At 43.5% G+C, this 24,518-nt stretch overlaps 1 protein-coding gene across 4 annotated transcripts in view; it reads left to right on the forward strand.

The window, feature by feature from the left end:
* The first annotated feature begins 3,259 nt into the window (after positions 1 to 3,259).
* apc (APC regulator of WNT signaling pathway) overlaps positions 3,260 to 24,518 on the forward strand; it is a 263,447-nt gene continuing 242,188 nt past the window's right edge. For all 4 annotated transcript variants that reach the window (XM_068029831.1, XM_068029833.1, XM_068029832.1 and 1 more), the window contains exon 1: positions 3,260 to 3,418. The gene's annotated coding sequence lies outside the window, so the exon portion shown is untranslated. The remainder of the gene's footprint in view (positions 3,419 to 24,518) is intronic.

Genomic DNA, 24,518 nt, shown 5'->3' on the forward strand with positions numbered 1-24,518 from the left:
CAAAACCATTCACGACTGGATATGGTAGGACTGCAGAGCTTAGATGTCATCCGTTGGTTATGGGAACACTTAGCTCTATCGATCGCATGCTGCTTACGCTGTCTGGCACACAAGTAGTCCTGGGATGTCGCTTCACCAGGTTGACACCTCATTTTGAGGTATGCCTGGTGCTGCTCCTGGCATGCTCTCCTGCACTTTTCACTGAACCAGGGTTGGTCCCCCGGCTTGATGGTAATGGTAGAGAGGAGTATATGCCGAGCCATGAAGTTACAGATTGTGGTTGAGTACAATTCTGCTGCTGCTAATGACCCACAGGACCTCATGGATGCCCAGTTTTGCATTGCTAGATCTATTCAAAATCTATCCCATTTAGCATGGTGGTAATGCCACACAACACGATGGAGGGTTTCCTCAATGTGAACTCAGTCTGCTTAATATTCAACCCTATATCTGTAAAAGTTCCGGAAGCTCAACTTCCAATTTTAAATTCCTGTAGAACTTTATCTACCACAAATTTCTCAAATGCTGCAGATCCTCCCCACAGAAAATTGTTTACGTGCATCAAGAAAATGCCTGCTAGTTTTTCTTCATAGTACAAATAAAACATTGCTGGATCCACTTTTAGCTGAATACAGCAGGTGTCCAAAGTTCAACTTCATTTTTCCATTGATTGTAAGGTTTGGCCTCACAAAACAGCAGTGGAAAGTCATATCCTGAAACCTTATACCTGGTTTCAGTCATCTTGCTTAAAAAAAAACTCCAATTACAGCCTTCTCCTGTCTGAAAACAAGTCTTAATCTCCAATCTTCACTTTCAGGCAACCATCCTCTACTACCATTGTTAGAGAAACTTCCAAGCCTGTTTGCAAAGAAGACGCTGAGACTAGAATGCTTTGGTAGAGACTGTTTATTGCTTACTTCTCCACCCCTAACAACACCCAACCAGTGCTGGCTGGCTCTTCTTTATATATATATATATATATATACATCTGAGTACAATTAACTAATCAATATCCAACACCTGTTTTCCCTGTTACCTTAAACTACTAGCTATTTAACATCCATTAACAGAACAATTAGACACTAACAATAATATAAAAGCAAAATACTGCGGATGCTGGAAATCTGAAACAAAAACAAGAAATGCTGGATTCACTCAGCAGGTCTGGCAGCATCTGTGGAAAGAGAAGCAGAGTTAACGTTTCGTGTCAGTGACCCTTCTTCGGAACTCCTAACAATGATGGCCTCTCAAAGTGAACTGAATAAATGACTCACCTCACTGTGTTATTCTGCTGTTTGCCCCCTTACTATCTCACTCCAATGCCTAGTGCCAAGCTTTATTACGCACTCTGACACATCTGAGACACTGGCCAAACACGGCTGTGCCGACACTGACAGCCCATTGAGGGAGCAAGGGTACAGGTTGCATTTCACAATTTTTTTTCTATATTCTTTCATGGGATATGGGCGTTACTGGCAGGCCAGCATTTGTTGTCCATCCCTAATTGCCCTTGAACTGAGTGACTTGCTAGGACATTTCAGTGGGCAGTTAAGAGTCAACCACATTGCTTTGGAGCTGGAGTCACATGTAGGCCTGACCAGGTAAGGACAGCAGATTTCCTTCCCTAAAGGACATCAGTGAACCAGATGGGTTTTTACGACAATCGATGATAGATTCATGGCACCATTACTGAGACTAGCTGTCAATTCCAGATTTTTCTTAATTAATTGAATTTATTAATTGAATTGAAATTCCACCAGCTGCCATGGTGAGATTTGAACCCATGTCCCCAGGACATTAGCCTGGGCCTCTGGATTACTGGTCCACAGATATTACCACTATGCCACCATCTCCCCATAAATCCAGCAATGAATTTGACCCCCATTTATTAACATAATTGCAGGAACCAATCTTCAATTAATACACCCGTGAAGCCCCAAGCGTGTCTAGGTGCTCTTCTTCATTTGTTTTCATGTGCTGCGACCCTGTGCTGGCAGCTGAGACAGAGGCAGGCTGATGATCGTGGTGTCCCTTGGCCTAGGATGACTTTGGCAGGTGTTCTCTGGCTGCCTGAGGCTGGGAGGACCCAGCTGCCTGAGTGGTTCCTGCACAGATGCAGGAGCCTCCTCAGTTGTGCGATTACTGGAGCTGGGGCCACTGGTGGAGGGGCTGAGGAGCTGCTGTCCACACTCAGTGTATGCTGTGGGGAGCCCCAGATGTGGAGGTCAGCCTCTCCTCCTCCCTTTCAAGGCTCACTTGAACCTTCCTGCCAACCATAGAGGAACGAGGGCCTGGAAAAGACTCCAGGCACCTCGTCCTTCTTTCACCTTGCCACTGCTCATGGCCAAAGCACTGGAAAACAGCATTGTGTGTTTCCTTGTGGAAATTCTCCTCTTTGTCATCTATCTTAAGGAACAAGATAAGGAGGAACACAGCGAGAGAAAAGGAGGATTGTTATTTAGGACTGTTCTCCCCCAGTTCAAATTAATTTTCCAATCCCAATTTTCTATGAGAGGTCTTGCGAGTGGTGTGGGATCTCAGAAACTAACCCTTTTTTAATATAACCAATAAATAAAAATAAACTAAAACATCATACTTGCATATTATATCATTTTCTAATTTACCACACTCTTCAATAAAAACGGCATTATCGATGGACCCCCCCTCATTTACCAAGTAACCATACAAAACAATTTTTCAGATGGCTATGGTGGGCTATCAGAAATTAAGTAAGGATCCTGGCTCTCTCTCTTCAGTGGCAAATGCATTTCATAAGGATGAGGGTATGCTGCCAAACATTGTAAGATTTGCCAAATAATTGCTTCCTGCTGTTGGTCAAGTTTGCCTCTGCCACTTAAGGAAAAGCACTGATAAAATCTATGGAAATGTCTCTAGGCTGACAAGTTTTGTACTAGTCCGTGCTATTTAGTCATACAGTCATTTGTAGCATAAAAGGAGGCTATTCAGCCCATCGAGTCCAGACCAGCTCTCCATGAAGCTATCCAGTCAGTTCTGCTCCATCCCTGTAGCCCTGCAAGTTTATTTCCTTCCAGCGCTCATCCAATTTCCTTTTGAAATCATTGATTATCTCCGGTAAAGCGAACAATGAAGGGTAAAATTGGAACTGAACTATTGTTACTCTGTACACCTGTTTGTCACAGTGACGCCCGCTTCGCATTAGAACATCCGGAACCCAGCATTCCGGGCGGCGGAGCACTACTGCGTATGCGCGGTTTGCGCCCCCTGTATGTGACTGGAAGAGACGGTTTGAAGCAACATGGCGCAGGAGGGTAGAGAATGAGAGAACAGAGAAGAAAGGGAATGCAGGAGACAGGCCGTGTGGTATAATTTACCGTATGGAGAAGGGGGATCTATTGCTTGAGGAGCTTTCGAGAGATAATCGATGCAACAGCAGAAGGTGTGTCTGTTTGTAAATCTGCGGCTTGACCGCACACGATGGGGTTTTCGGTGGGAGTGGAGCTGCTCGGTGCTTGTGGTGACCCCGGTGGAGTTGGGAGCAGAGAGCGGACTGGCACTCACTGAAATGGGAACGGGGCCTGGGCGAGACAGTGGGATTTCTCCATAAAGTAAACATTTCGCCAAAAGGTCTACGTGATCCCGAGGTTTAGGTCTCAATGGAGCAGGGGGTTATTTTAGAATTAGTTTTCAAATGGGTTTTAAACTGATGGCAGCCAAAGTTTATCGTATTAAACTTTTAAAAAACACAAATTTTTGTTCTCTTTCGGTTTTGAACACGCCGTTAGTTTTAAAATCGGATGGAAAATGGGCACGTCACCGTTTGACTATCTGATGTAGTTTTTATTTTTAAGTTTAACATTGATCTAATGGTATTTTACAACCCTTGCTGTTTTTTTGTTCTAAATCTGATGTTACCTGGTAGGGAGGAGCAAGATCATACATCACGTTCAAGTGTAACAAAGAAAGTTATCTTTTTTATTTGGTACTTTTCACGATATCTTAACAGACAAAATATATTTTGAATAAGTGAAATATGTTTGAGGTCCAGTTGAGTTTGGACTGTGTTGGTGCAAAGATGACAAAGAAAAAAAATATACTGAGAATGCTGCAAATCTGACATAAAAACAAAATGCTGGAAATACTCTGCACTAAAGCCTGGCTCAGGTATAAAATTAAAACCCGACCCGACCACAGCCAACCTGAACATGACCTGAGCCCGAGTCCTTTAATTTTTTTTCACACCCGGCCTGACACGAATATCCTTCGCCCGTTCTGGCAGCAGGCTAGTCCTGCAGATGGACTTGTGGGCAATCGTGGGTAAACCTGATCCTGTGACTTCCTGGAATGAGCACTGTCCAGCCCGACCCGACCCGAGCCCGAATGCTGGATTTGGAATATAGACCCGACCCGAACCCGACCAATGGAGTCGGGTCTAGTCGAGTTCGGGTCGGGTAGCCAGACTTTACTCAGCACGTCTGGTAACATCTGGAGAGAGAAACAGTGTTAATCTTTCAGGTCAATGACCTCTCATCAGAAGGTCGTGGTTTAATTTTATTTTTATATATATATGTACAAATAAAATAAAATTATGTACATCAATAGGATTACAGTATGCATGTTGTGGATGTTTCAATTGTGCTGATTAGGAAGTCTTCTTTATGAAACCCTTACAATTTATATTGTTAATTGTACAGTAATTGAGTATTTAATTGTGTTTAGGTGATGGGCATTAACTGCGGTTCACTTGTGCTCCTATATATAGGAGGTTATTGGGGTTGGAAGTCCATGTTTGGAATGTGCATCTTAGGTTTCAGTTCTATCGTTCATCTGGCTTTCTGGAGTAGAACATGGGAGCAGAGGATGGTTGCCTGAAGGTGAAAAAAGGTTGGAAAGTAAGAATTTTTCAGATATAAAGCTAAAATCCTCGTGCCCATTGTGGAAAATGGCAAAAAGCAAGTTTTAAATTGTTGGGGTACAATTACCCGCCGATGTTCTCAGAGTCTGAACCATATGATTAGTAGAAGAATAAAGTGGATATGTGGACATGGGTTACAACTCTATATCAGAGAAAACAAGGTATGGAGTTGTCATTTCCTACAGTAAGTAAAATCAGACATAGTTGTTTGTGAGATGGACGCCCATCTGTTGGATAGTGAAGATTTGGACCTTCTATTAGAATTCTTGGATGAAATCTACAAGAAAGATCTGTTAAATGCCCATGAGGCATGATCAGAATTTGATGGATTATGGAAAACAGATGGTCATTCCATGGTAGAATTTATCATGGACTTCAGATTGTATAAAAGATTGGCAATTCAATTTGGGGATCTTCGGATTGATACTAGCAGTTAAATTACTGGATTGTACTAATGTGTCTTATGTGGACAGGCAACTGATTCTAACTGGTGTTTGGTTCCCAGAACAGACTCTGTTGGATCAGATGTCTGCTGCCTTAAAGTTCCTGGACAAACATTAATTTCCTTCAACCTTCATGGAACAAATGAGACATTCCACGATGACAAATTATAGAAGACTCGATGATTGCCAGATTTCAAAATAGTCCAGATACTGGATGCAAGCGCCAGTGCAACAGAAGGATTAAAGATGGACAGAATGAGGATGAAAGCACCTTCAACAGATCTGACTATTACAGCAGAAGACAAAATTGGAACGACAATAATGGGTGAATGAATCTCAAGAATGCCCAAGGAACAGTTAATAGGTGCTTTAGGTGTGGCTCGAAGCATCATTATGCAGTGAACTACCCAGAGCGAAGAGGCACATGACACATGAAATGACACATGACAGAGAATTCTAAGGAAGAGGATGAAAATAATGATGAGTCCGACCAAATTATACTGGTCACAAGGAGTTTTAGTCCTGTGATGAATGTGTTTGTTGCAGATTCTTTTAATTGCGCAGTATTAGTGCTTATACTTCAACAGTATATGGGACAGATTGGTTAAAATGTTTGACTCACTAGGTAGTGAGGATTGATATAAATTTAAGGAATAGAAGGTTCTACTTGCTTTATGTTTGGTGATGACAGCACCTTGAGATTACTAAAGAGAGTTGGATTTCCATGTAAAATAGCTGGAGTAAGCCATTTTATAAGTGCTGATGTAAGATGCCTATGGTGTTGAGTAAACCTATGAAAAAGACACAAATGCTCCATGTCAAATTTCATGATGATGTAATTATATTTGGAAAGTCAGTGTATCTGCAGTTTACCGAGTCAAGATATCATTGTATCCCCTTAACAAAATCTGATGTTTCTCATCAATGTTAAACAAGTGTTAATGACATCCAGTAATCAGGATAAGAGAGAGAAAAAATTGTTAATTATGTAGACAATTTTCTCACCCTACTTGCCAACTGTTAAAAATCCTGCTAAAAGATGCAGGTGTAGTTGATGACTATATGGGATTAATAGAAGAGATGTGAAAATTGTGGAATCTGTAAAAAGTAGCAAAAAATGCTGTCATGTCCTATTGTAAGCCTTCCATTGGCACATGACCTTAACAGGGTACTTGTCATGGATCTAAAGGTATGGGACAAAGGTAGAAATGTTTTCATCCAACAGTTTATAGATATGACTACCAGATTTAGTCTTTAGTTGTATGGGGATGGTCATGTAGCGGTATTGTTACTGGACTTGTAATCTCGAGGTCTGGACCAATGCTGTGGAGATAATGAGTGCAAATCCCACCACAGCAGCTGGTGGAATTTAAATTCAAGTAATTAATAATCAACATCACAAACATGTTATTTTCTGGTTATTATCAGATTGCTGTTTGTGGGAGTTTGCTGTGTGCAAATTAGCTGTTGCGTTTCCTACATTACTACAGTGTTGGTACTTCAAAAGTATTTCATTAGCTGTAAAGTGCTTTGAAATATCCAATCGTTGTGAAAAGCGCTATTTAAATGTAAGTCTTCCTTTTTTCTTTATAAATCGTTAATGAAAAGCTAGTCTGAGTAATGTTGACCATGAAACTACCGGATTGCCATAAAATCCCCTTCTGGTTTACTGTTCTTTTTGTGGAAGGCAATGTGCCGTCCTTACCCAAGCTGTCCTACAAGTGACTCCAGACCCACAGCAATGGGGTTGACTCTTAACTGCCCTCTGAAATGGCAAGCAAGTCACTCAATTGTATCAAACCACTACAGAAAAGTCGAATAAGAATAAAACCGGACGGACAGAGTACCTGACATTGACCCAGTCATCAGAAATGATAAAGACACACCTTTGTTGACCCTGCAAAGTCCTCCTTGCTAAAAATCCGGGGGACTCGTGCCAAAACAGGGAGAGCTGTCCTACAAACTAGTCGAGCAACAGCCTGACATAGTCATACTGACTGGATCATACCTTACAGCCAACATTCACTCCCTCCACAAAGACAAAAGCAAAATATTGGAGATGCTGGAAATACTCAGCAGGTCAGGCAGCATCTATGGAAAGAAAAACCGAGTTAACATAATGTAGGTTGATCTATGTAAAAGCCACAGTCCTGCAGGATGATACTTTGCAGAGAGAAGTGCTTCTGAAAGAGGCAGCAGGTGCAGAAGGAAAACTGTGGAAGCAAAACAAGGGCCTGAGAATGATGCATCCATGGTATGGCATTTTTTGGTGAAGTCTGTTTTGTTGAAAATGGACCATGTTCAACTGAAAGCAGGTCCCATGGTGTTTTATTGGTATCATACTGGAAAATATTTGGGCACCTTGATAATGCATGTTTGATTTATTATGGGGTGGTACTGCAGAATTTGAGATGTGAGTCAGAACATCAGAAGAATTTAAAATTGGGAGTCAGCCTTGTGGGGCTTTTAAATATATTGTTTTAGATATTAAGTAATGTAGGTCTGGTATAACTTTAAGGCAACAATCCTATTTAGAGTGTTACTCCCATCCCAGTTAATTGCACTAGGTTATCACAGAAAGATAATCTTATCTCTAAAGAAGACATAAATCAATTGTGAAGCTTGATTGGTCAGTTGAACTCGTGCATACAGACTCGACCAGATGTTAGTTTTCATGCGTTGGCAGTTAAGTACTACAATGAAACACCGTAAAGCAGAGAATGTTTTAAGGGAAAATATAACATTAAGAAAAGTAAATCTGGAAAAAGTGTGTACTTAAGTTTCCATCCTTAGGTGACCCAAAGAATAGGAAATTAGTCATTTTTAGTGATGCTTCACATACTAATGTTCCTGATGGCTATTCTAGTGCAGTTGGTTTCATAGTATTTCTTATGGGTGAGAACGGAAAATGTCCTTTAGCTTAGGAAGCTAAGAAAATAAAAAGGATTGTTGAAAGTACTCTGGATGCTGAAACACTTGCTCTTGTGGAGGCAGTCGATATGGGATTCTGTTTGTTGAATATTTTAAGTGAAATTTCTATGCAAGGGACGTGTTGAAGATAGTATACTCTTATTGAATGTTATATTGATAGTTCATTGTGGGATAATGTACACTCAAGGAAAAGTGTGAATGAGAAAAAGTTATGGATTGATCATGTCTGCTTGAACTGCTGGAGAGAAAGAAAATTGTCAAGCCACCAACTGTCAGATTGTTTCACTAGAAGAATACTATTTATGAAGAAATTGTTAGGGGTCCAAGAGGAGGGTCGCCTTGCTTTGTTTTGTACAGAAATTGGAAGTTTTTGTTGAAATTTCTGGTTGTATAAACTAATTTTTATTTAAAGAGAAAGGAGGTAATCTGTTAGTTGTCTAGCAATTGAATATTTTAATTGTGTTCAGGTGATGAGCATTAACTGGGGATTCACTTGTGTCCCTATAATCTGGCTGTTGGGTTTGGAGGTGCATGTTTGTAATCTCTGAATAAAAGCTTACAAAGTGTCAAGATTTGGCTCCAGTTCACCACCTGACCTTCTGGAGTTGAGCACATATGTATGTATGTATGTATGTGTTTTTAGAATGGCGTCCTTCTGTGCTCTAACCAGTTGGTCCTTCATGTCCATGCTGCCTTTCTGCAAGAGCAACTCTGCTATTGCCACTCCCTTGCCTTTGCCTTGTAGCCATGCAAGTTTTTTTCTATAAAGCTAATTATCAAGTTCCTTTTTTTAAAGCTAAGATTAAATCTGACTCCACCTCACTCTCAGGCAGTGCACTCCAGATCCTAACCGCTCACTGCTTTTTAAAAAAAAAACTCTCATGTTGCCTCTGTTCCTTTTGCCATTTGTTTGATCAAGTTTCCAGTCATCTGTTCTAATAGCCCATGTAGCTTGGTGTCAAATTTTGTTTGTACTCCTGTGAAGTGCATTCTGATGCCTTACTATGCTAAAGGTGCTTTATAAATGCAATGGTAATGGCCATTGAACATCAATGGGAGATGGTTAGATTCTCTCTTGTTGGAGATGGTCATTGCCTGGCACTTGTGTGGCACAAATGTTACTTGCTGCTTATCAGCCCAAGCCTGGATGTTTTCCAGGTCTTGCTGCATCTGGGCATGGGCAGTTTCAATATCTGAGGGGTCATGAATAATGCTGAACATTGTGCAATCATCAGCAAACATCCCCACTTCTGACCTTCTGATGAAGGAAAGGGCTTTGATGAAGCAGCTGAAGATGGTTGGGCCTAGGACACTACCCTGAGGAACTCCTGCAGTGATGTCCACAACCATCTTCCTTTGTGCTAGGTATGACTCCAACCAGTGGAGAGTTCCCTTCCACCCCCTCCCCCATTCCCATCACCTCCAGTTTTGCTAGGGCTCCTTGATGGCATACTCTGTCAAATGCTGTCTGGATGTCAAGGGCAGTCACTCTCACCTCACCTCTTGAGTTCAGCTCTTTTGTCCAGGTTTGGACCAAGGCTGCAATGAGTTCAGGACTGAGTGGCTCTGGCAGAACCCAAACTGAGCGTCAGTGAGCAGGTTATTGCTAAGCAAGTGCCGCTTGATAGCATTACCAACGACACCTGCCATCACTTTGCTGATGATTGGGAGTGGACTGGTAATTGGCCGGGTTGGATTTGTCCTGCTTTTTGTGCATAGGACATACCTAGGCAATTTTTCACATTGCCGGGTAGTTGCCAGTGTCGTAACTGTACTGGAACAGCTTGGCTAGGTGCACGGCTGGTTCTGGAGCACGTCTTCAATGCTATTGCCACAATATTGTCAGGGCCCATAGCCTTTGCAGTATCCAGTGCCTTCAGCCGTTTCTTGATGTCACATGGAGTGTATCGGATTGGCTCAAGACTGGCATCTGTGATGCTGGGGACCTCAGGAGGAGGCCGTGATGGATCATCCACTTTGCACTTCTGGCTGAAGATGGATGCAAATCCAGATGCTGCCAAACCTGAGTATTTCCAGCACTTTCTGTTTTTATTTCAGATTTCCAGCATCCTCAGTATTTTACTTTTATTTGAGCCCAATCCTGTCCTTGCTGAGCATTTGTGCAAATACACTTCCAGTCGGGTTTGCAGGCTGTTATTCAGGAGTAGGAGCACTCCTTCATTTTTCTTTACCCCCTTCCTAATCTGGGGTACTGAGGCCAGTAGTAGCATCCAGTTATATATTTGTGTCTTTTTGAATCTTTTTACCCTAGATTATTTAATTCATCTATTTTGGAGCACTCTCATGAGTGGCTCCCAACTTCTTACATCTCCAAGAGTGTCTACTTAATGAGATCTTGGTACTTCTTGGTAACATTCCTTGGTAAAACAAAAAGCACATCCTGTTTGGTAACTGCATTTGGATGCTGGACTATCTTGTGCCTCCATAAGATCCAACTTGAAAAGAAACAGCTTAACACAGAGTTAGTTTAACGTTTAAAATATGAAGCTAATTTATTACATAAATAGTGAAGAAAATAATCAGTAGTGATCATAGTTAAATAGCTTCAGTAAATCAGAAAATCCTTATCTGACTTCAGACAGAATAATAAAAAGATAGCAACTGTAAGAACTAATTAAAGCCTTTGTAGATACAACTTGTCATAGTACTCACCTTTTAGGAATATCAAGTTGTCACTTCTCATGTGCTCCGCCTTATGAGATCTTCAAACTCACTGATTTAAACTGAATTGTCTCCCTGATAGCCCAGGAAACAGTTACTTGAACATCTTAGGATTTGAATAACTGACTTCTCAAATTCAAAAGGAAAGTGTCAACTCAAATTAAAACTGAACCAATCACAAATTCTGTAAATATTGTAAAATTCTTCGTTAGATTTCCTGTTGAGCCTATTACTAGGATACAACAACAATAATAACAACAAACCTTGCAACATTTGTACCTAGGCAATCCTGGTTGAAAGCCGTAGCTTGAAGTTAAAATGCCCTGAATATGAAGAGGAAGCCACCAAAATAATTTTTCTCTCTCATCCTAAATGCCTTGTCCTAGTTCAGATCAACCAACCCAACAAGGGATTTGTTTTGAGGAATTTCCTTTTCTGGATGACTGAGCTGCCTGCTGGACAGTATATGCTGTGCTTTAATTGATATTTAAACCTCAGATCTTTGGTATGTTTGGATTGAAGAGAATCTGAAGTATGCCAGGAATTTCAACTACCGAAGGATTATGTGACTTGACAATTTTTAATGCCAAGAATTTGAATTCCCCTTTTCCTCTGAAGATGATATCCCATGATTGCTAAGGAGTGGGGAGTTAGTGATTTAATATTTTGGTTAGTTCAACTATATTCTATTTTAATTCTGAAGGGTGGAAGCTATTGTCTTTGTATAATGGATGTATTCATATATATGTATTAGACAATCCCATATAACAGACAGACAATGGAAACCAAACGGATGCCTATTAATGTTTATAACAAGGTCATTTTAAAGTGAATTGAGTTCAAATGACCAAGGCTTGTTAATGAAACTGCCAACCTATTATTAGTTTTCTGATGTCAAGTTTTGAACTTAAACTTTTATATCGTGTAACATAGTCGTTTAATTGGGAATGATTGGGCTTTTTCAACTTGCCTACAGTCCATGCCTTGATTTGTGGTTTGTATCCCAATGTGTGCATGACTTGCCTGTATAAGTGCACTCCTGTGCTGGTGAGTTTTTATTTGTTCTTGGGATATGAGCATCACTGGCAAAGCCGCATTTATTGCCTACCCCTAATTGCCCTTGAGAAGGTGGTGGTGAGCTGCCTTCTTGAACCGCTGCAGTCATTATGGTGTAAGTACACCCATAGTGCTGTTAGGAAGGGAGTTCCAGGATTTTGACCCAGTGACCGTGAAGGAATGGTGATACGGTTCCAAGTCAGGATGGTGGGTGACTTGGAGGGGATCTTTCAGGTGAAGGTGTTTCCATGTGTCTGCTGCCTTTGTCCTTCTAGGTGGTAGATATTGTAGGTTTGGAAGGTGCTGTCCAAGGAAGGTTAGCATGTGTGCTAGTGGGAGAGCGAAGTAAATGTTTAAGGTGGTGGATGGGGCTGTTTTGTTTTGGATATTGTTGAACTTCTAGAGTGTTGGAGCTGCACCCATCCAGGCAAGTGGAGAGTATTCCATCATATTATGCCTTGTAGATGGTGGACAGGCATTGGGGAGAGAGGAAGTGAGTTACTCGTTGCAGAAGTCTCAGCCTCTGACATGCTCTTATGGCCACAGTATTTATATGGCTGGTCCAATTTGTTTCAGGTCACTGGTAACCCCCAGGATGTTGATGGGGGATTCAGTGATAGTAATGCTGTTGAACTTTGAGGGGATATGGTTAGATTCTGTCTTGTTGGAGATGGTCATTGCCTGGCACTTGTGTGGTGCAAATGTTACTTGCCACTTATCAGCCCCAGCCTGAATGTTGTCTAGGTTTTACTGCATGTGGGCACAGACTGCTTCAGTATCTGAGGAGTTGTGAATGGTACTGAATGTTGTGCAATCATCAGCGAACATCCCCACCTCTGACTTTTTTATTCTTTCATGGGATGTGGGTGTCACTGGCAAGACCAGCATTTGTTGTCCATCCCTAATTGCCCTGGACAACTGAATGGCTAGCTAGACCATTTCAGAAGGCAGTTAAGAGTCAACCACATTGTTGTGGGTCGAGAGTCACATGTAGGCCAGACCAGGTGAGAACAGCAGATTTCCTTCCCTAAAGGACATTAGTGGACCAGTTGGGTTTTTACAACAATCAATAGTGTAATGGCACCATTCCAGATTTTTATTAATTGAATTGAAATTCCACCAGCTGCTGTGGTGGGATTTGAACCCATGTACCCAGAGCATTAGCCTGGGCCTCTGGTTACTAGTTCTGTGACATTATCACTACGCCACTGTCCCCCCTTATATTGGAGGGAAGGTCATTGATGAAGCTGCTGAAGATGGTTGGGCCAAGGAAACTACCCTGAGGAACTCCTGTCTTGGTGCTGAGATGATTGGCCTCCAACAATCGCAGCCATCTTTTTTGCTAGGTATGTCTCCAACCAATAGAGGGTTTTCCCACTGGTTCCCATTGACTTCAATTTTGCTTGGGCTGCTTGATGCCATACACTGCCAAATACTATCTTGATCTCAAGGGCAGTCATTCTCACCTTGCCAATTCAGCTCTTTTGTCCATATTTGGGCCAAGGCAGTAATGAGGTCTGGAGCTGAGTTGCCCTGGCAGAACCCAAACTGAGCATCAGTGAGCAGGTTGTTGCTGAGTAAGTGCTGCTTGATAGCACTTTTGGCGACATCTTCCATCACTTTAATGATCAGAAGTAGACTAATGGGGCAGTAATTGGCTGGACTGGATTTGTCCTGCTTTTTGTGGACAGGACATACCTGGGCAATTTTCCACATTGTTGGGTAGATGTTAATGTTGTACTGGAACAGCTTGCCAAAGGGTGCGGCTAGTTCTGGAGCACAAGTCTTCAGCATTGCAGCTGGGATGCTGTCGGGCCTTGTAGCCTTGGCTGTATTAGATTCAGTATTAGCCAGTGCCTTCAGCTGTTTCTTGATATCATGTAGATTGAATTGACTGAAGACTGGCATCTATGATGGTGGGGAGCTCTGGCAGAAGTTGAGATGGATCATCCACTCGGTCCTTCTGGCTGAAGATGATTGCAAATGCTTCAGCCTTGTCTTTTGCACTGACATGCTGGACTGTGCCATCATTCAGGATGGGGATGTTGGTGGAGCCTCCTCCTATGGTCAGTTGTTTAATTGTCCATCGCCATTCGCCATTAGATGTGGTAGGACTGCAGAGCTTTGATCTGATTTGTTGGTTGGGGGATTGCTTAGCTCTGTCTATAGCATGCTGATTCTGCGTGAGTTGCACGCTGAATCTAATACAGCTTGCTACTGCACGAGTTGGTCTGCAGGTAACACGTACAGTGGTCACTAGCACTTAAATTCAGTCTATAATTTTAAATGTTGAACGAAACATGTTAGCAGTAAGACTAACGGGCAGATTTGGCTGTATTGGGAATTTCTGAAGTAAATTTAAAATCAAGCAATATGTCAGTTTTCTAGCATTGCTTTTGTTGTTAAAACAATTAAAACAGCAAAATTATTATTTCTTTATATAGTTTGTATTTAAGTGTCAAAACAAGTGTGACAAGAGATTACTAGAATGAGGACACAAGTTCCAGAAAATTGGGGACAAGATTTGGAGACAGTATGGGTAAGAAATTTCCCATGCCTACTGCTTGTGCAACATTCAGTGTTCAGAAAGTGCCTAACATTTCTTTGTATGTTGGGCTTATTTCTGGGCAACTACACTTTGTGTGATTCTGCATGCAGGGGAAGAGAGATTAACATTTCACTGCTGTCATTTTGTGTGAACCTTTTGAATTGAAAGAGAATGTTGTGGTGTTGCTACTACTTCTGTACCATCTTTAATTAGAATCTTGTAGAGAATTGACAGCATGGCCTTACTTTTTTAATACTGGAGGGGATGAGCTATTGCAGAAATGGGCTAATTGGCAGTGCAGAGTTTGCCCACATTTAGGAACTGTTGAGAATATCAATTGCATTCTATTCTTAATTTGAAGTAGTTGAAGTTACCTATTGGTTTGAATTGACATTGTGGAAAAAAATTAACCTGAGCTATTTTACTTGATGATTTGAGATATTTTTCAACCAAATATTGGCTTCAAATTAAGAGTAGATTATACTTGAAGACAACATAACGGGATAAAATACATAATCTTCACTATTGCTACTACTCATGCAAAACTGATGGGTATAATGATTTTAAATATTGAACATTTTTATCATTGACAAGGTCAACCAAATTTTAAAACTGCACAAATATGAAGGGTTTCAGAGTCCTGAGCAGCTAGAGACCATGAGATTTTAGCCTGTGGAAGTTTAGTGCTGAAACATAATTGGCCTCCCATACTTCAGAAGGTAAATCATTGTGACTGAAAGCAGTTTACTGTTGCTGGAGAACAAAGAGCAGCACAGGAACAGGCCATTCGGCCCTCCAAGCCTGCGCCGATCTTGATGCCTGCCTAAACTAAAACCTTCTGCACTTCCGGGGCCCATATCCCTCTATTCCCTTCCTATTCATGTATTTGTCAAGATGTCTCTTAAACGTCGCTATCGTATCTGCTTCCACCACCTCCCCTGGCAGCAAGTTCCAGGCACTCACCACCCTCTGTATAAAAAAAACTTGCTTCGCACATCCCCTCTAAACTTTGCCCCTCGCACCTTAAACCTATGTCCCCTAGTAACTGACTCTTCCACCCTGGGAAAAAGCTTCTGACTATCCACTGTGTCCATGCCGCTCATAACTTTGTAAACCTCTATCATGTCGCCCCTCCACCTCCGTCGTTCCAGTGAAAACAATCCGAGTTTTTCCAACCTCTCCTCATAGCTAATGCCCTCCAGACCAGGCAACATCCTGGTAAACCTCCTCTGTACCCTCTCCAAAGCCTCCATGTCCTTCTGGTAGCGTGGCGACCAGAATTGCACGCAATATTCTAAGTGTGGCTTAACTAAGGTTCTCTACAGCTGCAACATGACTTGCCAATTTTTATACTCTATGCCCCGACCGATGAAGGCAAGCATGCCGTATGCCTTCTTGACTGCCTTATCCACCTGCGTTGCCACTTTGTGACCTGTGGACCTGTACGCCCAGATCTCTCTGCCTGTCAGTACTCCTAAGGGTTCTGCCATTTACTGTATACCTCCCACCTGCATTAGACCTTCCAAAATGCGTTGCCTCACATTTGTCCGGATTAAACTCCATCTGCCATTTCTCCGCCCAAGTCTCCAACCGATCTATATCCTGCTGTATCCTCTGACAATCCTCATCATTATCCACAACTCCACCAACCTTTGTGTCGTCCGCAAACTTACTAATCAGACCAGCTACATTTTCCTCCAAAGCATTTATGTATACTACAAAGAGCAAAGGTCCCAGCACTGATCCCTGCGGAATACCACTAGTCACATCCCTCCATTCAGAAAAACACCCATCCACTGATACCCTCTGTCTTCTATGACCGAGCCAGTTCTGTATCCATCTTGCCAGCTCACCTCTGATCCCGTGTGACTTCACCACCTTTTGTACCAGTCTGCCATGAGGGACCTTGTCAAAGGCTTTACTGAAGTCCATATGGACAACATCCACTGCCCTGCCTTCATCAATCATCTTCGTCACTTCCTCAAAAAACTCAATCAAATTAGTAAGACACGACCTCCCCTTCATAAAACCATGCTGTCTCTCGCTAATAAGTTCGTTTGTTTCCAAATGGGAGTAAATCCTGTCCCAAATAATCCTCTCTAATAGTTTCCCTACTACTGACGTAAGGCTCACCGGCCTATAATTTCCTGGATTATCCTTGCCACCCTTCTGAAACAAAAGAACAACATTGGCTATTCTCCAGTCCTCTGGGACCTCACCTGTAGCCAATGAGGATGCAAAGATTTCTGTCAAGGCCCCAGCAATTTCCTCCCTTGCCTTCCTCAGTATTCTAGGGTAGATCCCTTTAGGCCCTGGGGACTTATCTACCTTAATGCTTTGCAAGACACCCAACACCACCTTTTTTGATAATGAGATGACTGAGACTATCTGCACTCCCTTCCCTAGGTTCATCATCCACCAAGTTCTTCTCTTTGGTGAATACTGATGCAAAGTACTCATTTAGCACCTCGCCCATTTCCTCTGGCTCCACACATAGATTCCCATCTCTGTCCTTGAGTGGGCCAACCCTTTCCCTGGTTACCCTCTTGCTCTTTATATACGTATAAAAAGCCTTGGGATTATCCTTAATCCTGTTTGCCAATGACTTTTCATGACTCCTTTTAGCCCTCCTAACTCCTTGCTTAAGTTCCTTCCTACTGTCTTTATATTCCTCAAGTGCTTCATCTGTTCCTAGCCTTCCAGCCCTTACAAATGCCTTCTTTTTCTTTGTGACTAGGCTCACAATATCCCTCTTTATCCAAGTTTCCCGAAACTTGTCAAACTTGTCTTTCTTCCTCACAGGAACATGCTGGTCCTGGATTCTAATCAGCTGACGTTTGAAAGACTCCCACATGTCAGATGTTGATTTATCCTCAAACAGCTGCCCCCAATCTAAATTCTTCAGTTCCTGCCTAATATTGTTATAATTAGCCTTTCCCCAATTTAGCACCTTCACCCGAGGACTACTCTTATCCTTATCCACAAGTACCTTAAAACTTATGGAATTATGGTCACTGCTCCGGAAATGCTCCCCCACTGAAACTTCGACCACCTGGCCGGGCTCATTCCCCAATATCAGGTCCAGAATGGCCCCATCCCTAGTTGGACTATCTACATACTGTTTCAAGAAGCCCTCCTGGATGCTCCTCACAAATTCTGCCCCATCCAAGCCCCTAGCACTAAGTGAGTCCCAGTCAATATTGGGGAAGTTAAAATCACCCACCACCACAACCCTGTTACCTTTACATGTTTCCAAAATCTGTCTACATATCTGCTCCTCTACCTCCCGCTGACTGTTGGGAGGCCAACAACATGTAAACCCCCAACATCGTGACTGCACCCTTCCTATTCCTGAGTTCCACCCATATTGCCTCGCTGTATGACCCCTCTGAGGTGTCCTCCCGCAGTACAGCTGTGATATTCTCCTTAACCAGTAATGCAACTCCCCCACCCCTTTTACATCCCCCTCTATCCCGCCTGAAGCTTCTAAGGCCTGGAACATTTAGTTGCCAATCCTACCCTTCCCTCAACCAAGTCTCTGTAATAGTAACAGCATCATATTTCCAAGTACTAATCCAAGCTCTAAGTTCATCTGCCTTACCTGTTATACTTCTCGCTATGAAACAAATGCACTTCAGACCACCAGTCCTGCTGTGCTCAGCAACATCTCCCTGCCTGAAGGAGGGAGAATTGTGTAATAGCTGCACATTGTGGAAGATAATGGATGCTCCATATGTCGAGGATCATCTGAATGTGTCTGTGATGACTTCCGGTTTAGTTCAAGGTTTCTGAACAGCTGCAGTTATTCCACTCTTATTGGAGGCATAAGTTATCTGGACTGTATGTTCCCGAATGTAACTCCACCATGAGAATGAATTCAGTGAGGCAGGGAAATGGGTTACAGTCAAAAGAAAGACTGGCATTTACAAGGACAACAGTGGCAGCTTATATTCATATAGTACTTTTAATGTAATAAAATGTCCCAAGGTGCTTCAAAGGAGCATTATAAATCAAAATATGGCACTGAGCCACATAAATGAGGAAAAATTAGGTCACATGACCGAAGTCTTGGTCAAAGAGGTAGGTTCTAAGCAGTGTTTTAAAGGAAGAAAGTGAGCTAGAGGGGTGGAGAGGTGTCGGGAGGGCATGGCAGCACTTAGATCCTCGGCAACTGAAGGGGTGGCCACCAAAAGTGGAGCGATTTAAAATCGGGAATGCTCAAAAATCCAGAATTAGATGAAAACAGATATCTTGGAGGAGATTGCACAGACGGAGGGGCAAAGCCATGGACGGATTTGGAAACTAGGATGAGAATTTTAACATCAAGACATTGCTTGACCAGGAGTCAATGTAGGTCAGTGAGCACAGAGTTGATAGGTGAATGGGACTTTTGGTACCAGTTAAGACATGAGCAGCAGAGTTTGCGGAGGTTAGAATGTGGGAGACCAGCCAGGTATGCGTTGGGATAGTCAAGCCTAGAGGTAACAAAGGCACGAATGAGGGTTTCAGCAGCAGATGACGTGAGACAGGGGTGAAGTTGGGCAATGTTCCGGAAGTGGAAATAGGTGTTCTTGGCAGTGGCAGGAATATGAGGTCGGAAGCTCGACTCGGGGTCAAATATGACACCAATGTTGTGAACAGACTGGTTTGATCTGACAGTTGCCAAGGAGAGGGAAGGAGTCTGTAGCTAGGGAATGGAGTTTGGAGTCGGGACCAAAAGCAATGGATTTAGTCTTTCCGATATTTAATTGGGGGAAATTTCTGCTCATCCAATACTGGATGTCGGATAAACAGTCTGATTTTGTAATAGCCAAGAGAGATGGTGATGAGGTAGAACTGGGTGTCGTCACTTACATGTGAAAACTAATGCTGTACTTCTTGATCATGTCGCTGAGGGACAGCATGTAGATGAGAAATAGGAGGGGGCCAAGGACAGATCCTTGGGGAACCCCCATAGGTAATGGTGTAGGACCATGAAGAGAAGTGGTACTCTGACTGTGATTAGATATATAGGAATGGAATGCGGTGAGAGCAGTCCCGCCCAGGTGGACGTCTGTGAAAAGGCATTGAAGGAGGATGGTATGGTCAGCGATGTCAAAGACTGCAAACTTGTTGAGAAGAATGAGTGGGATAGATTACCTTTGTCTCAGTCACATAGGATGTCATTTGTGATTGTTTGATAAGAGCCTTTTTGGTACTGTAGCAGGAGCAGAAACCTGACTGGAGAGCTGACAAGTTCCTGAATCCTGATGGACTTCATCCGAAGGTCTTTAAAAGAAGCGGCGAGTGGGATAGTTGATGCATTGGTTTTGATTTTCCAAAATTCCCTAGATTCGGGGAAGGTTCCATCAGATTGAAAAATAGCCAAATTAACTCCTTTTATTTTAAAAGGGAGGGAGACAGAAAGCAGGAAACTACAGGCCAGTCAGCTTAACATCTGTCATAGGGAAAATGTTGGAAGGTATTATTAAAGACATTATAGCAGGGTACTTGGAAAAATTCAAGGTAATCGGGCAGCATCAACATGGTTTTGTGAAAGGGAAATCGTGTTTAACCAATTGGAGTTTTTGAGGAAGTAACATGGCTGTGGATAAAGGGGAACCGGTGGATGTACTGCACTTAGATTTCCAAAAGGCATTTGATAAGGTGCCACATCACAGGTTATTGTGGAAAATAAAAGCTCATGGAGTAGGGGGTAACATTTTGGCATGGATAGAAGATTGGCTAGCTAACAGGAAACAGAGTAGGCATAAATGTGTCATTTTCTGGTGGGCAGGATGCAACGAGTGGTGTGCTACAGGGATCCGTGCTGGGGCCTCAACTTTTTACAGTTTATATAAATGACTTGGATGAAGCCATCGAAGGTATGGTTGCTAAATCTGCTGATGACACAAAGCTAGATAGGCAAGTAAGTTGTGAAGAGGATATAGGGAGACTACGAAGGGATATAGATAGGTTAAGTGAGTGGGCAGAAGGGCCACCTGCGCATCAACACGAGCAAAATTTCTCACCCACAGCTGTTACAAAAATTTCTAAATTCACTTGTAACAGCCCTTCAAAACACTCCCACAGGGGATGCTGAGACCAAGTGGGCCCACATCAGAGACGCCATCTATGAGTCAGCTTTGACCACCTACGGCAAAAGTGCGAAGAGAAATGCAGACTGGTTTCAATCTCATAATGAAGAGCTGGAACCTGTCACAGCCGCTAAGCGCATTGCACTGCTGAACTACAAGCCCCCAGCGATTTAACACCCGCAGCACTTAAAGCAGCCAGAAGTACTGCACAAAGAACAGCTAGGCGTTGGGCAAACGACTACTGGCAACACCTATGCAGTCATATTCAGCTGGCCTCAGACACCGGAAACATCAGAGGAATGTATGATGGCATGAAGAGAGCTCTCGGGCCAACCATCAAGAAGATCGCCCCCCTCAAATCTAAATCGGGGGACATAATCACTGACCAACGCAAACAGATGGACCGCTGGGTTGAGCACTACCTAGAACTGTACTCCAGGGAGAATGCTGTCACTGAGACTGCCCTCAATGCAGCCCAGCCTCTACCAGTCATGGATGAGCTGGACATACAGCCAACCAAATCGGAACTCAGTGATGCCATTGATTCTCTAGCCAGCAGAAAAGCCCCTGGGAAGGACAGCATTACCCCTGAAATAATCAAGAGTGCCAAGCCCGCTATACTCTCAGCACTACATGAACTGCTATGCCTGTGCTGGGACGAGGGAGCAGTACCCCAGGACATGCGCGATGCCAACATCATCACCCTCTATAAAAACAAAGGTGACCGCGGTGACTGCAACAACTACCGTGGAATCTCCCTGCTCAGCATAGTGGGGAAAGTCTTTGCTCGAGTCGCTCTGAACAGGCTCCAGAAGCTGGCCAAGCGCGTCTACCCTGAGGCACAGTGTGGCTTTCGTGCAGAGAGATCGACCATTGACATGCTGTTCTCCCTTTGTCAGATACAGGAGAAATGCCGTGAACAACAGATGCCCCTCTACGTTGCTTTCATTGATCTCACCAAAGCCTTTGACCTCGTCAGCAGACGTGGTCTCTTCAGACGACTAGAAAAGATCGGATGTCCACCAAAGCTACTAAGTATCATCACCTCATTCCATGACAATATGAAAGGCACAATTCAACATGGTGGCTCCTCATCAGAGCCCTTTCCTATCCTGAGTGGTGTGAAACAGGGCTGTGTTCTCGCACCCACACTTTTTGGGATTTTCTTCTCCCTGCTGCTTTCACATGCGTTCAAATCCTCTGAAGAAGGAATTTTCCTCCACACAAGATCAAGGGGCAGGTTGTTCAACCTTGCCCGTCGAAGAGCGAAGTCCAAAGTACGGAAAGTCCTCATCAGAGAACTCCTCTTTGCTGACGATGCTGCTTTAACATCTCACACTGAAGAGTGCCTGCAGAGTCTCATCGACAGGTTTGCGTCTGCCTGCAATGAATTTGGCCTAACCATCAGCCTCAAGAAAACGAACATCATGGGGCAGGACGTCAGAAATGCTCCATCCATCAATATTGGTCTGGAAGTGGTTCAAGAGTTCACCTACCTAGGCTCAACTATCACCAGTAACGTGTCTCTAGATGCAGAAATCAACAAGCGCATGGGTAAGGCTTCCACTGCTATGTCCAGACTGGCCAAGAGAGTGTGGGAAAATAGCGCACTGACACGGAACACAAAAGTCTGAGTGTATCAGGCCTGTGTCCTCAGTACCTTGCTCTACGGCAGCGAGGCCTGGACAACGTATGCCAGCCAAGAGCGATGTCTCAATTCATTCCATCTTCGCTGCCTTCGGAGAATACTTGGCATCAGGTGGCAGGACTATATCTCCAACACAGAAGTCCTTGAAGCGGCCAACACCCCCAGCTTATACACACTACTGAATCAGCGGCGCTTGAGATGGCTTGGCCATGTGAGCCGCATGGAAGATGGCAGGATCCCCAAAGACACATTGTACAGCGAGCTCGCCACTGGTATCAGACCCACCGGCCGTCCAAGTCTCCGCTATAAAGACGTCTGCAAACGCGACATGAAATCGTGTGACATTGATCACAAGTCGTGGGAGTCAGTTGCCAGCATTCGCCAGAGCTGGCGGGCAGCCATAAAGACAGGGCTAAATTGTGGCGAGTCGAAGAGACTTAGTAGTTGGCAGGAAAAAAGACAGAGGCGCAAGGGGAGAGCCAGCTGTGCAACAGCCCTGACAAACAAATTTCTCTGCAGCACCTGTGGAAAAGCCTGTCACTCCAGAATTGGCCTTTATAGCCACTCCAGGCGCTGCTTCACAAACCACTGACCACCTCCAGGCGCATATCCATTGTCTCTCGAGATAAGGAGGCCCAAAGAAGTGAGTGGGCAAAGATCTGGCAAATAGAGTATAATGTGGGAAAATGTGAAATTGTCCGTTTTGGCAGGAAGAATAAAAAAGCATATTATCTAAATGGTGAGAGATTGCAGAGCTCTGAGATGCAGAGGGATCTGGGTGCCCTAGTGCATGAATCGCAAAATATTTGTATGCAGGTACAGCAAGTAATTAGGAAAGCTCATAGAAAGTTATCATTTATTGCGAGGGAAATTGAATACAGAAGTAGGGAGGTTATGCTTCAGCTATACAGGGCATTGGTGCGACCACATCTGGAGTACTGTGTATAGTATTGGTCTCTTTATTTAAGGAAGGATATAAATGCGTTGGAAGCAATTCAGAGAACGTATATTAGACTAATACCTGGAATGGGCAGGTTGTCTTATGAAAATTGGTTGGACAGGCTAGGCTTGTATCCGCTGGAGTTTAGAAGAGTAAGAGGTGACTTGATTGAAGCACCCAAGATCCTGAGGGATCTTGACAGGGTGGATGTGGAAAGGATGTTTCCTGTTGTGGGAGAATCTAGAACTCGGGGTCACTGTTTAAAAATAAGTTGTTGCCCATTTAAGACGAGGAGAAATTTTTTCTCTGAGGGTCGTGAGTCTTTGGAACACTGTTCCTCAAAAGGTGGTGGAAACAGTTCTTTGAATATTTTTAAGGCAGAGGTAGATAGATTCTTGTTAGGCAAGGGGGTGAAAGGGTATTGGGGTAGGTGGGAATGTGGAGTTGAGGTTGCAGTCAGATCAGCCATGATCTTATTGAATGGCAGAGCAGGCCCAAGGGGCCGAGAGGCCTCCTCCTGCTCTTGACTCGTAAGTTTGTATGATTCAAAGATGGGCAAGGATTTGGGAGGTGGCAATACATTTGAAGGCTTTGTAGAGGAAAGCGAGAAAGATGACGGGGTGGTAGTTTGCAATGACAGGGCAAGGGTTGGTCTTTTGAGGAGAGGGATGACTACGGCACATTTAAAGAAGCGAGGAACCACGCCTGAAGCAAGAGAACCGTTAACAATATCTGCTAACTTGAGAACCAGGAGGAGAAGTTGGGTGGCCAGCAGTTTACTGGGAATAGGGTCGAGGGAGCATGAGGTGGGTCTCGTGGACAAGATGAGCTCAGAGGGCATGAGGGGAGATAGGAGCGAAACTAGAGCAAGATGCAAATTCAGGGGTAGGACAGTGGGAGCTTTCGAGGATGTTTGGCCCAGTAGGCTAGTGGAATGGAGGGTTGCGGCAAAGGCAGCTGATTGGATGGTCTCGATATTAGTGTCAAAGACATCCATGAGCTCCTTGCACTTACTGTTGGGTGTGAGGGTGGAGGAGACAGCTGAGAGGGGTTTAAGAAGATGGTTTGCAGTGAAGCAAAGAAACCGAGTGTTATTTTTGCATTCCAGGATGATCCTGGAATAGTGAGCAGTTTTAGCAGACGAGAGCAGGATCTGCTAGTGTTTTATGTAGTCCAATCAGATCTGGTGGTGGGTGGCTAAACTAGTTGTCTGCCAGATCCTTTCAAGTCAGTGTCCCTTGGACTTAACGGAGTGGAGATGAGGGCCAACTGGGATAGCAGCCAGGGTGACAGCAAGTA

Source organism: Heterodontus francisci, chromosome 4 (assembly GCF_036365525.1).
Source record: "Heterodontus francisci isolate sHetFra1 chromosome 4, sHetFra1.hap1, whole genome shotgun sequence".
In the NCBI taxonomy this organism is placed as follows: Eukaryota; Metazoa; Chordata; class Chondrichthyes; order Heterodontiformes; family Heterodontidae; genus Heterodontus; species Heterodontus francisci.